The sequence below is a fragment of the Gambusia affinis genome, linkage group LG07 (assembly GCF_019740435.1).
Source record: "Gambusia affinis linkage group LG07, SWU_Gaff_1.0, whole genome shotgun sequence".
Taxonomy (NCBI): domain Eukaryota; kingdom Metazoa; phylum Chordata; class Actinopteri; order Cyprinodontiformes; family Poeciliidae; genus Gambusia; species Gambusia affinis.
The window spans coordinates 22207814-22220346 of NC_057874.1; the positions used below are offsets into that span (position 1 = coordinate 22207814).

The following is a 12533-nucleotide window of genomic DNA, read 5'->3' on the forward strand; positions in this document are numbered from 1 at the left end:
ATTTTGGAATTTGGAAACTTAAAAAGATGGAATGCCTGAAGAGACAAGTTCATTTCCACAGAATTTAATAAATAGTCCGGGCATAAAGGCAAGGTAAAGGAGCACGAGACATAACAGGCATTACTTTTACAATAATTGCACAATTGATCAGATTCACCAATGGATTCACAGGTACCAGCAGAATTTCACAAAACTTTTTGGAGTTTAGTAAAATGAGCTAAACCTCAAGGATTTTCCTTTATGCATAAATCATCAAAGCCTTTGAAAGTACTTTTTGTTAGGTTGTCTCTTGTTTTCCAAATTTAATTAATTTAAAGGTTTTTGGATTCCTTATGTTTTCATTCTACACTGTGATGTTAGATATGTTTGTAAGCTCTTTACTGAGCTACAGTCTTCAGTGCCAGTTCTCTCTACACCTAAGTTTATGTTTTATTTTGAACATTTATTTTTACTTGTGCTCCTTGTGCTCATTTTTTGTGATTCTTTGTGACATTTTGAGTTGAATTTGAATTATTTCTTGTGTTTCTGCTTTTCTGCTCCTTCAGTTCAGCTCAATTCCTCAGTTCAGCTTCATCGATTTGCCTTTCCTCACAGACGCCCCTTTATAGCTGGTTACTAATTAATCACATGCTTATCTCAGGTAGTCAGGTCTAGGCCAGATTCTCCTGTTGCTGCCAACATCTTGTGTTCCTGCTGTGATTTATTTATCTATTTTTTTTTCTGGGCTTAAGTTTTTGATTTTCCTAATTTTTAATTTAAAAATATATTTTCAGTAGCCTGCCTGTTGCTTGTTATCTGCATTGGGATATTCCACTCCACCCCGTACTTCATAAATGAGCATACATTTTACTTTCCTTTATTGTCTTTCGAATTTAAAACCACTGCCTCTCTTTATGAATCAAACCTCAAATAAAACTAGAAGTTGGTGCTGGCTAAGAAAAGCCTGATTAGAACAGCTTTACAAATGAGGTATGGTCTTTGGTTTACAACTTCATAGTGTTTTCATGGATCATAGTCAGTTTTTGATGTATTATAATATAAGAAATGATGCACATTTAGCTTTTTAGTTTAATGCAAATCATTTTAATTTTTATCTCCAACAATATTGACAAGGTCTTTACTCCTTGTAGAAATACTCAGGCTGAATGCAAACAGTCTGAACCCATGGACAGCACTAGTTGCCATCTTCCCAGCACCTGCTGGAGTTTAAAGAAGTATTTTTAAAAGATCACAACTTCCACACCGTATTATACCAATGCCCATGCTGCAAAGTGTATGGATTAAGACCTACACTCTCCTCTCTCTAAAATGTAACAAATATGTGTAAAACATCAGAGTCTTAGCCAATGTGGAGGAAACAGTGTGGGGCGCAGTGGTTGGTGCAGAGGGGCGGCAAACAAATGAGAAGGGAAGTAAGGGAAACTTAACATCTTTACACTTACCAGTACCCCTCCCTGCTTGATGTATGAGTGTAGTTGTCTTTCTTTGAAATTCAAATGGCAAAAAACAATAAGAAAAACCTCTGACTTTGGAATAGGACGGTGAGGCTGGAGGGTGGAGGGGCTGAGAAAAAGACCTGCCATCTATGTATTAGTGCTCTGTAAATATTACATGAGCTCCACATTCACTCAGTTGTTTGGCATTACTTCCACTGGATGGGTATATTATTTTAGAAACCATGCCTTGTTTATGGAGAGGTATGACCTACTTCCAGACACTCCTCTCTTTCTCTCTGGTATTTTTTTCTTGCTTCTTTCTCTCACTCCTTTCCTCTCTAACTCTCTTTTTCCAGTCTCAGTCTGCAAAAAATCTCAACTGCTTGTCCCTGCTGAACAATTACAAGGCAGAGAGACCCAAATGGAGATGTTTGTAGAAAACAACATGTGTATAATTAAGGTTTAATGAGCTCTTGTCAGGGTGGAATGTGCAATTAGATTGGTAATAGAAAATTCTGCCTGAACGCTAGTAGCAGAAGCTGGATGTGAAGTCAGCATGGCAGCGAATGAAAGAACAGCAAATTATTTCGAGGCCCACTGACAGACGAAGACAGCTCTTGGTTGCTGCATTTAGATTTAAATACATGTTGAGTTTTCAAATGCAGAAAGAGAGATTTTTTTTTGTTCCTTCTGGTGAAGAATCGTGTTCTTTCAAATTACTGTACTTATGCTTACCAGGTTGGTTTTTTTGTAGTGAAAACAGACCACAAAGGGTGAGGGCTTTCCTTTACTTCAGTAGGATGAACCAAGACAATGATTGAGATTTGAATAGATAAAATCAAAAATGCAATTTTATTTGAAATGTTCTGTATTTCTTGAAAATGTTTTTCATGAATATTTTTGTCAAGGTTACTTTAAGAATATTAAAGTGAACTTTATTTTGAGTATTAACAAAATGCTGAAGTTTCTGATCCTGACTATTGAACCAGTTCTATGACTTCTGAAAAGGCTTCCGATATAGTTTTGGCCCATGTCCAATGGTGACTGTCAATACAATTTTGAAAGAATTGTACAATTTGAAGTAACCATATGAAAAGATATTGATGGATGTCCAGTGCTTGGATGTTTTGGTATTTTATTACAAGAATAACTAAGGAAAATACTTTAGTTCTACTTTATATATATGTGGGTATGTGTGTGTGCATGTGTGTGTAACACTCTAATTACTACTATACAATTGAAGCAAAGTATCTCTTTATTTCACCAACAATCTTTTGCTCTGTAAAATTGTAAATTGTGAGTATGATGGAGTAGGTACCCACACTTACAGGAAAAAAAATAATGTTTGGGTTTTCATGAATTAGTTTACTCGTCTCTAAAAGAGAGATCTCTTTGTTGGCTTCCTCGGGGACTGCCCTTGAAAGGCTGCTATTGTGCGCTATAAGCACTATGCTATAATGCAAGTGGATTTAATAGATTTAATGGAACGACCAGACAGAGGTCCACATGTGATGAGAAGTGTACTGGTTTAAGTAATCAGGAGGGACCACAACCTAAAGAAAAGTCAGGTATGGGACAGCTTTCATTTGCTTCTAACGATAAGCTTTATTTTAAATATTCTTAAATTTTTTGTCCATGTTGATTTATAAAAAAAAAAAAATGCTTTGCTGTCTTACTTGTCATATGTTATGTGTTGTTTGAATATCCATATCTATGTTCCACCTGAGCTGCGCTGTAAGTCAAGGTTAGGCAGAGTGAGCAGAGTTGAATGTCAGCAATGTGTGAGCTTTGTTTTCATTGTGTTTACAGGGGCACAATGGTGCGATTATGTGGCCATCTGAAATCCTACACCTACCAAGAGCTTTGGGGGTCAGAGGTGGGGGAAGTGTGTGTGCCTTTAGCCCAATGAACCATGCATTAAAAAAAAGCAAAGTGATAGTCCAGCATCAAATCAAAACAACTCAGAATAACCGAGTTACTCACAGATACAATGTTCTTTCAGCCTGCTGATATACATTTTTTAAATATATGTGCATGTTTTCCCTTTTACCTCTCACCCCTCGCTGTCATTGTTGCTTTATAATCTGGCATGCATTATTTTAAGGTGCTGTTTGGAAGAGCGGTGTCCCTCTTAAAGCCCCTCAGCATGATTGACAGGACCATAAACCTGACCAATAAAGCCAAGATTAATGTTATATCTAGAACCTGATAGATGCAATTAAGCCCATCATAAGCCAGAGAGGGAACAGACTTCCTTTGGGACTCATTCTGTTGTGTGGTTTAACATGATCCTCAACTGAACACCTTAATTCATTTCTTCTCATCCTGGATCTTAAAGTCAAGCACAAATTTAGGTTACACACACACACACACACATATATATATATATATATATATATATATATATATATATATATATATATATATATATATATATACACTTCTTTGTCTTCTATGCCCTTTCGTGTCTCTTTCATGTGTCACTATCGTTTTCATTTTTTCTCCCTCACTCCATTTTGGTACATTTGCCATGGCAATGCAAAAAGAAATCATAGCTGCTCCAATTCATTTTGTGCTCTTTCAGTCGAGAAAGAAGGGCAATTCTGTTTCCCCTCGCTAGTTTCTGTGTTGAGGTTTAAAGGTAATGAAGACCATATTTCATCTGCATGGAGTTATTTGACCGGGCGTGGCAGACTTGGTCTGTTATGGGAAAATAAATATTATGGAAGGTCTAACTTTGTTATCTTTATCACACTGGAATCAGAGCATTGTGTGTGTGTGTATGTGAGTGTTATTATTCAGGATGCATGACAGAGACACATTGGCCAGAATGAAATATGTACAAATCCAGATCCTTTAACATATTCTCAAGCTGTAGTTATATAGTATCCAAACATGTATGCATATTAGCAACGCATAAAGGGAGACTACATATGCAGGAGCAAATTTATGCCCTCTTGCAAACCATATCTGCTTTATTGCTAACCATCCCCCACTCTCTCTGTCCTTTGCTTCAGTCTGTTGGCGTGTGCATGTGTGTGTTTGTCTCTATCTGTCTGTGTGCCTGTCTATGAGTCATTGAATGCTCTAATGACCACAGTCCTGACACAGGTATTTTGACTGCTGCCTCTTTCCATTGCCACATTGACTGACATGTGATTAGTTACGGTGGGCTGAAAAAGCCGGAGAGGGGCGGGCTGCTACCATGAAAAAGATTTGAGAAGGAGGTTAAAGTCCTCCTCTCTACGCCTCTCCTGCCTCATCTTTCTTTAAATCTGAAACATCCCCAGCCGCAGCTTCCAGCTCTGTGATTTGGTAGTCAGTTCATACAGCGAACAACAGCTGGATTCACATCAACCTTATGAGAAACTCCTCTTCTCCAAATCAGCTTACCCAAATCAGTACTGTTAGAGGCACTGTGGCACAGAATGCAAAGCAAACTTGTACTGCGTAAGATCATAGATTTGGTCAAAAATTAATATGAATATGACTTTTCTGAGTCAATTAGGCATTACCCCAACCCATCCAATCTACTCTAGAGACATGGCATATTCATTCAGGTGAGTTCCAACACTAAGCCTTCACAGATTAAAGAGGAGCAATAATACTTGGTAAACACCAAGTATTTTCTTTTTTTTTTTGTATTGGTTCAAAAGATGCATAAAGTAAGTTGCCTTTTTTGATTTTATTTAGTTTCTTGATAAAATAACATGTTCATACAAAACAAATTTAGCATGCCAATAAAAACATTTCCAGTACAGTTTTATCTGATCAAATTAAGTGGAATTTAGTCAGCACATACACAGAGGTCCTAAAGCACGTTGTCATTGTAGAACATATCAAGGAAGGAATGTTAAATAATCAAGACAGTCTGTGGGGGTTTAAAATGTTTTGAGTTATGCTCCCATTTTATGTTTATGTCATGGGTTTCTGGATTTAATTGTTTTGGGATCCATTCCAGGCTCATAAATATAGGGAAAATATTTGACTTTGTAAAGTCAGTCCTTTGAATACACAATCACAAAAATGCAGAGAACACTTATTAAACAAATGCCTAATTTACACAGTTAGTGTTGCTTCCATTTAAAATTGTATACACTGCTCAGCATTATAAGATAAAACTTCATTAGACTTAAAAATGGAAACAAAGGAAGGCCAATTGAACAAACAAAACAACATGTATCAAACAAATTGCTTTTTTTGTTGGAAAAAGTCTGAGGGTAGTAAAAATATGCCAAAAGCAGTTCATCTTTATTTGAAATTAGACATTGACGATTACAATTGGAGGTCAGGGAGGATTGTGTTTTTTCTAAAGAATTTTCAACTGTAGAAGTTTAAAATCCACAGCACATGCTTTAGGCATTATATAACAACACAAGTATTGCAACTATGCTATGCACACCAACGATGGCCTTATAAGAGGAAAGCCACTGCTGTCCAAAATGTACTTTTTGGGTAAACATGTGAGTACTAGGACAAAGTATTGTTTAGTGGACAAGGGTGTCACTCTAACAAAGTTTTAGTTTAATTTAAAAGTGGTTTAGAAATGAAAGGTAGCATTTCATTACAATAAGCTTATTTCCATTAATAAACACAGTGGTGATTGAATTGTGGTCTGGCTTGCTTCACTAACTCAAGTTTCCCATCAACAATTACAATATAAATGTTGTTTATACAAGTATATCCACTTGTTCATATCCAAGCTGAATTTTTTGATATTATCAAAGACAAGTAATGTGGAACTTTGTCTTTTCAGGCGTTAACACCCTTACAAAAAAATCCCATGAAAATCACATGTGACTTTCAAATGATGTGAATCACATGTGAAAGAACATGAATACGTGTGATTTTGGAATGTTTCGTGGTAAAATCACATGTGAATCACACATTTCCACACGTGATTAACACATTTCCACATGTGATCACATGTGATTTTCATGGGATTATTTTCTAAGGGCATAAAGTACAGGGAAAGATAAAATATTGTTCCCCTGATTCAGTGTTGCAACAAACATTACTCACTACAACATCACTCAGACCAGACAACAAGGGTAACATTGGAAGATAAATAGATTGTTACGGTATCTAAAATAGTGACAATATTACTGGCATAATTAGAAGAGCTAATATACAACAATGTTTTATTATTTTATTTTAAATATTAAACTATTGACATTAAAGATGCATGCTACATTTGTATATCCAGGTGACTTACATTAGGAATTTAAACCAATTTCAAATCTTTCCTGTGCACTGTGTAGAAAAAATAAAAAATAAAAAATCACCCAGTGGAGAGTATTTTGAAAACAAAATGTCATTTCCAAAATATTTCTCGGATTGGTTTGAGTTTACTGAGAATTTCTCAGTGAATGGATAAAGGCATAATAATCTGAAAGCGTGAGTCTCAGTGAAAGTATGGAGAGCTCTATATATCTAGTCAACTGTTCTATAACCTCAGTGACTCTGTGTACTTCCTGTATCAAACTGACATTGGTTTGGCTTGACGGAAAGATATTTGTAGCAGTTCTTCGACTTCGTTTTGTTGCTCCTGTTCTCCCTTTACTAAATTTCTTCCTCTCTCTATTTGGGCTGTTGCCACACTAAACCTGTCTGGTGTCAACTGCATCAGCTCCTCAGACCTTCTTTCCACCTTTTTGTTTCCAGGCTTCAATCTATTTCAAAACCCCTCACTGTCTTTTACTCTCCTTCATCTCACCCCTTCTCACCTACTCCGCCTCCACGTCCACCAACCTCACCCCTCCCCCATTTCTGTTTTCCTTTGCTCAATTGTTTTGCTGTAGATTTAACCATGATTAATGACCTCAAACCCTCAGGAAGGCAAACATGGAGAGACACAACATGCTTTCTTTTCTCTTATGAACCTTTCTTTTGTATGCCATAGGTCTGCCTGCATAGTCACATTGAACACACTGTGACTTGGGGTGAAAGAGCTACATGTTAACAGAAAATAGACTTTTATTTATTTTTTTCTTATTAATGCCCTAAATTCTCTTTCCATCACATATCTTTTAATAATTTAGTTGTTTCCCATGTTATTAAATGACCCCAACAGGTTTACATGAGAATTCTGGATCAGATGTTAGCAGTATCAGTAATAGATTAAACCATGTAGAAATTCAAGAGCAGCATGCCTTGGGACTGTGTACACTAGAATAAAGTTCATTAATATATATTACAAAAAATTCCAGTTTTTGTTTACATAGAACATAAAACTTTTGTGAACCTATTAATCAGCTTCTCTTATCAGTTGAGACAAATAAAAATTGTAAAGCAGCTGTTTACTGTGTTGGTTTATTTTCCAGCAGATTGTTAGCAAACAAAGAAAGGGTAAAGCAATTAAACTGTGAATAAATAATGCTGAGCAAAAATCAAAATCCATATAAGTTTTATTTTTAATTTTTAAATGCATTCAAACACCTGAATTTTATAAAACATGGGGGAAAAAATGTCATTCTGAAAAAAAAAGATGAACAAGGAATAAATTAGCTGTATAAACAGACTGATGATTAAAGATTTATCTTTCCTGTGAATCACCGAGCTAGTCATTTCTGGATAACCACTTGTTCTGAAAACTTCTTCACATCTGTTTTACATAAAGTTGACTAACTTGTTTTTCTGTACAGGACTATTGGACAATATTGCATGATTCTTCTGCTTCTCTTGGTTTTGCCTTACTCCTGTATGTCTTATTCTGGATCAATTATTCTGGGGATTTAACTGGCCAGTCTTGTTTGTTTGGAGCCAATATGCTGCTTGCTTCCAGATGCGCTTGGGGTCATTGTCATCATGTAATACCCATTTCATGGGCATTTCCTCTTCAGTATAATGCAACATGATATCTTCAGGTATGTTAATGTATTAAAAGTAGTCAGTGATCCCTTTATGTAGTAGACACAAAAGTTTAGCAAGAGAAATGTATCCATACCATGATGTCATCATTGTGTACAGAGGATGGTAAATTGACATCTCTTTTGTCAGTGTTGTTGTCTTAATGGTGGAAATTTGTGGCGTCTTTGTGCTGTACACAACTTCTAACTTTTTCTCTTTTACTTCCATTCAACTGTAGTTGTGCTTTTTCTAACATCATTTAAACTGGAGTTGGACATTTAGTTATCCTGCTATACTAACAATAGCCTTTGTTTGATTATGTTTACAGACTCTATGCTCAAGTTTGTTTTCTATTGTCAGTTTGATGAGGGCCATAATCACAGGGGCCATTCAGCCATCATTCGTCTATTGCTGGGTTGCAGACACGTGACCCGGATCACGCGCGAAATTCAGATGGAGGTCCGGAAGTGGATTTCTCCGGTTCAAAACAAAGCAAAACTGATAACAAGTAGCTAATGCCCTAAATAGGCTGAAACAGAAGAGGAATTTCGAAAAAAATACTCTTATATTTAGGATATGATCCGTATTATCTCGGTAAAAAATACTTCTCAGATAATCTCGAGGATTTACACAGCATCGAGGCGATCGACATAATTAACTATCTGGTGCCACAGACCTCATACTTAACGACAAGCGAGAAGAAAATTTTCAAAAGCCCAGATAATTCAATCATTTAGTTTCAGTTTGGGTCAACCATTTAGGATCAAAAGAAGCATTAAGTGGCTGTGGACTTGTTTCTGCAGGGTGAGTAGTGAGTTGTGCTCTTTTAAGTAATTAGTCTATGATAGCAATGCTATCGCTAACAACAAACTAACCCATGTTTCTTTCTATGAGCGTGGATCTCCCGGTAAATAATTTATTTAGCTCCTGTAAACCCAAATTCATGCTGGAGTTGTATGTTAATGTTGAGTCGTTGTAGGTCACTGGATTCAGGTTCAATGTAGGTCAACCATTAGCAGTGATCTACAGAAACCCCCGTGTTCTGTCTGACCACAAATATATTCGTGAACAGTGTTGGCATAGTTACTTTGAAAAAGTAACTTTAATCGGACTACTGATTACTCCTTGAAAAAGTAACTTAGTTAGATTACTGACTACTTGATTTGGAAAGTAACTAAGTTACACTAAAAGTAACTTTTTAGTTACTTTCAGCAGCTGCTAACAACAACGCTCTGCCTCCTGTGAAAATCACATTGATCTTTGTCAATACTTAATTGTCAGCTATTTTATAATGGCAACATCAACAATGTGTCTCCACTGATAAGGTTGAACTGAAGAGGAGATTGTACAAAAAATAAAAAACGTGAGTAATTTGTGTGGTCCACTGTTGTCTGGAAAACTCTAAGAAGGATTTTAAAGCCCCTCCTCCCTCCCCCAGCCTCCAGGTTCTGCGTTACGGCCCTGCGTACAGCGCTCCTCCTGCAGCTCCACAGTTCAGATGGCTGCACAGATTTGTGACACTTATCTTAATATTAATAATTAGAATAGCGTTAAGTTGCCATTATAATCATTGCCAACACGTTTATTCGTGGCTGTTTTCACGTTTATTGAGCTGTTCATATTGGTCTCGATGTTTGCAGTTTTCTGGAGCGCAACGCGAAACTCGACGTCATTCAGAAGTAATATATTAACTTGACATTAACAAAGACACAGCGGGACGGATCATCCGGGAAATGATGGACAGGGAGAGACTGAGTAAGACTCCCATAATGACGGACAAATTCTGGGATTTATTATGAGTCTCTGCTCATTTCCAAACCCAAATGAGCAACTTCACGTTCAAAAACGAGCCAAAAAAGGCGCAACCCGCCACTCATTAAATTTGCAAGCGACTTTAAAAAAAAAAAAAAAAAAAAGCCGGAAGCCGCTTATAATAATCGGACTTGGCGACAGAAACTCAAAATAGTTCCAGTTTTTCCACCAACAAAATGCGCATCTCCCTCCATTGTTTACATTTCTGTCGCATAGAGACGTCGGTCACTCGACAAGACGAGTAGAGGAAATACGATTAAATAACAAAAGAAGATAGTGACGTAGTAACGCAAAAGTGATTTTGAAAAGTAACTGTAGTCTGACTACTCGATTTGAAATAACAACGCGTTATATTACTCGTTACTGAAAAAAGTGGTCCGACGTCAGTAACGCGTTACAAATTAACGCGTTACTGACATCACTGTTCGTGAACTATATTTAGTTCATGGCCAGGCATGGGGGAATAGTCATAGCTCACTGTGACTGTATGGCTGGTAGGTTATAATTTATTTACCTTTTTTGTTTTAGCATAAAAGTCCCACTGAATAAACGATAAATGACCTTTGTGCTGCAAGGCAACAGTGGGAACAACTCTTCCACCTGGCAACCTACAAGAAATAGTTGTTTACATTTCAAAATATGATTGATGATTTTAATTTCATTACAGTGTCAGTGACATTTACTTCTTCACTTGACAGTTCCAGTTGTGAGAAAGTATACATCATGTTTTACTAATTTTTCTTTATGATTGATATGAATTGGTTCTAAATTGAAGAATCAAGGAGACTGAGGAGACAAGTCAGTCATTTGATTCAGATGTGTTGGAATGGGACACAGCTAAAGCATACAGAACATTGGCCCCTAAGGACCAAAACTGTCCTCTTCTGCCAAAACTGCACATTGTTAGAGATTTGTTGCCCCAAAAAATCTGTACTGGATTCCAAGTACTTTTCATTGTCTCTTTTATCATAATTAAAGTAAATACCATAAAATATATTGTGATGACATTTTAAGGTTTGTGTTTGTTAGCTCAGATCAGCTCTTACATCCCCTTCACAGCATGTGCAAAGGACATTTAGATTAATTGAACCTTTATTGAACCACATATAGGCAGAAAATATTAATTTGTACCTTTTCCCTTGATATAAAAGCTGTTTGTTATTCTAACTAATCTTCTTCTCTGTGACTCCCTCCCTTTGTGTTGCAGAAACACCACTGCAAACCAGCTTAAACTTTGACACCCTGTTTAATTGCTTCATGCTTAGCCTATTTTGCCAATCGAGATCTGGTTCACAGGTGTGAAAATAACCTTCTCTAAGACACCAACATATTTTTCAGATTAGGGCATTATGTAAAATCATTTGCCAGGAGACATAAAGACAGTCATTTTAATTTCCATAGAAGAATGCAATGATTGGTCCTTCTAGTAACTAATAGTGCTGTTAAACAGAAATCACTGCACTCAAAATAACAGTTCCATCAGGGGTTGAATGACAATGTGCTTTGAAATGCATCATTTTAAAAGTAATTGCCATTTTTACTGGAGCTGTTGGGATTGTGTCATTTTCAAAGTAGACATAAAAATGCAAGACAAATTAAGAAATGAGGACAATGCAGAAAAAAAAAATCATATTTTACCCATGAAAATTTTTGCATGTTCATTTATTACATGAAGGTAATTGTACAAAAAATATTTTCTTCCTGTATTTTCTGTCCATGGAGAAAGCTTGACAAATGTCTTCCTGAAGGCACATATCTATCCAGTTATTTTACCCTGCAGTAGCACCATTCATCTCACCCTCTACAAGCTGTCTTAAGGTGTGTTTTGTTTTCTCATAAAGGGCTACAACCAAACAGTATCAGAAGGAGAGGCAGGAAAAGTCTCCGAACGTGTGTAGGCGTGCGCGTGTGTGTGCGTTTAAATGGCTCTTTCTTTCAAACTGCGGTCTCTGGCTCTGACCCCAGTGTTAATCACTCTACAGCTCGAACAACCACAGGCTCTATCGTCACTGCTGCTGTTACAGCCGTTTTCCTCCCCTCTTTGGTTTCTCTTATTCATGATCTTTGCTAACTCTATTATTTGTTCTCTCCCTCCTCATCCCCCTTATACCTGCACTGTCTTTACCTACTTCACCTCCCACTTAAATAATAGTTCACCATTAAGAATATATTATTGCCTTTCCCAGATTGTCATCTACTCTAGGATTCCTAAGTTTGGAATTGCTAAAATTTAAAATAGACAACTACACTGTCTTGTTTTCTCTGACATTTCTCACCTCTTTGAGTCTGCATGGTGTCTCATCAGCTGGGTAGCTGTTTGGAATGGCTGGCAGAAGCAACAGTTTGTGCCTTGCTATCTTCTGTGTCATGGATTGGATAAATTGATTAATTTTATGTATTATAATTATGGTCACAAGCTAAATAATCTAGCTGTTT

At 36.7% G+C, this 12533-nt stretch overlaps 1 protein-coding gene across 6 annotated transcripts in view; it reads left to right on the plus strand.

Moving 5' to 3' along the window:
- tox2 (TOX high mobility group box family member 2) overlaps positions 1-12533 on the plus strand; it is a 124573-nt gene that overhangs the window by 60449 nt on the left and 51591 nt on the right. Inside the window, exon 1 of one of the 6 annotated variants that reach the window (XM_044122006.1) lies at positions 8698-9089. The exons of the other annotated variants lie outside the window; for them this stretch is intronic. The gene's annotated coding sequence lies outside the window, so the exon portion shown is untranslated. Of the gene's footprint in view, positions 1-8697; positions 9090-12533 lie in introns of those variants that run through there. 6 annotated transcript variants of the gene reach the window in all.